Consider the following 2,158-nt stretch of genomic DNA (forward strand, 5'->3'; position numbering starts at 1 on the left):
TTTATAATTATACCACATAATCATACTTTATTCACTTAATTACGTCGTGAAATTCTCAGTCGTTACATGTATTGCTGTTGATTATGATGTTGATATGATTGCTGATACAGTCATTTCTGGTTAGGAATAGAATGATTTTGAGCATTGTTGTTTAAGTGTGAAAATTTTTGATGATCTCTCCAGCGAGGATTATAAGTGTTGAAGTAAGGATTGTACCGCCGCCTTTGCTGAAATGCATTTGCTTGCTCCATTTAAAAATTTTGTAAATTCTGAAAATTATAGGAGCATTAAATACCCAAGTGGCCTTGAACACCACACACTTCACAAACAAGATTATTCATAGGATCCATGGATGAAGATGCATTAATACTCGTTGGGGGAGCAGATGATTATGTAGTCTTCAATGAATGAATCTCCGAAGTTAATGCACTGAACTGAGATGAAAAAGAGAATATGCCTCCACTTCGGGTGTATCCCCTTCTTAGGTGTTCTCAAGTTATTGAAGTGATGGGCGTCCAAATTTTCAAGAAATGTATATGCATCATCAACTCATTTTTCTAGAAATACACTTGTAGCATTATCAACTATACCCTTTGTTTTAGGATCAAGACCATTGTAGAATCTTTTAATCATAAACCACTTCTCTAAACCATGATGAGGGCGTGCACGTTGAAGATCTTTGATTCTCTCCCAAGCATCTTTAAGAGACTCTCCATATTCTTATTTGAAACCCGACATCTTGTCAATCAAATCGGTTGTTCTATTGGGAGGTAAATACCCAGTTAAGAAGGCATAAGCGATCGCATTCTACTCGGTCACATTGATATCATTCAACCATTTTTAAGCTTTATCACAAAGAGAAAACCCGAACAACATGAATTTTAGTTGGTTTGTAGTGACACCCCTATGTTTCATGGTAGAACTGAGTTGTTGAAACCTTTGTAGATGAAGTATGAGGTCTTCATAGGAAAGACCAGCAAACTGATTCCACTGGATCATAATGAGCAATGCTGGTTTGATCTCAAATTTTATTACTTCAATAGTTGGCATAGCAAGTCCACTAGGCACACCACTCAAAAATGGTTGTGAAAATTTCTTCAAAGATGTAATAGGAAGTCCTGCCATTTTGATCTTCAAATTATCGAGATTTTGATGCCTTTCTTTTCTTACTCGATCTATGTATTGCTAACAAGTTATTCGAAAATCTGGACTAAGAGGAGTTATTTCTACTTCTTTTATAGACATGGGCATTAACAATTAAACAAGGAAAATCTGTACAATATGCCTCAATTGGAAGTTAACTCCCAATGAGATAATGGAAACAATCCAAAATAATTAAACTAAACTCTATAAAAACTAGGCGACTCCCAGTCAGTGGTGCCAAAAACTTGATATGTTACTCAAAAATTTTAATCTAGTTATTGTAAATTATTTTTATAGTGCCAATGACTGTTGAGAATTTTTAATAACTCAATAATGTAAATAATTATGCTTTGAAAATCAATTAATCAAAAGTACGGGGCAATCAGGTTTACCATATTTACACCAAACTGGTTCCTTAGCTAAAATGACTACAATGGTCACATAACTAGAGTTTGTCAATATCTCTATGAGGAAACACACACATATATTCATATTCAATTCTACTAATATTGGGTACACACACAACATATATCACGCGGAAAACTCACGTCCAAACTTGTATTATTAGTCCAAACAATTATCAAAAATGCAATCAATACATAGCACCTCAATGGTGTCCTAAACTGATACTTGAGCCAATCAGTGCTCAAGAATCTCCCAAACGATACCTAAGATGACTACATCTCTTAAACATACCTCACAACAATAACATAGCAATGTATATATAACCATTACACACTTAGCCAACAAAACTTACCTAATCTGATTATAATAATAATTTTCTACCCATACAATTATTATTCAATCTCATTTTGATAATATTTGTCAACACATACAATTATTACACAATCCAATTATGTCTTGTATCACTAACCACATACCACATACTGGGTTTAAACCAAACACTCTCAAGTATTAACACTCTTGGAACATGATTACACCATAATAAATTTTAGCAATTCATCTGGTCAAGTAATTAAAATAAATGTCGATCTCTCTCGAGTAGCCACGTTCT

The 2,158-nt window shown here is 33.8% G+C and overlaps 1 non-coding gene across 1 annotated transcript; it reads left to right on the forward strand.

Moving 5' to 3' along the window:
* Positions 1-646: 646 nt before the first annotated feature.
* On the forward strand, positions 647-753 carry LOC141669762 (small nucleolar RNA R71). The gene has a single exon (XR_012554023.1). It is a non-coding gene; the product is annotated as a small nucleolar RNA R71 (small nucleolar RNA).
* Positions 754-2,158: the final 1,405 nt, after the last annotated feature.

The sequence above is a fragment of the Apium graveolens genome, chromosome 6 (genome assembly GCF_009905375.1).
Source record: "Apium graveolens cultivar Ventura chromosome 6, ASM990537v1, whole genome shotgun sequence".
Taxonomy (NCBI): Eukaryota; Viridiplantae; Streptophyta; class Magnoliopsida; order Apiales; family Apiaceae; genus Apium; species Apium graveolens.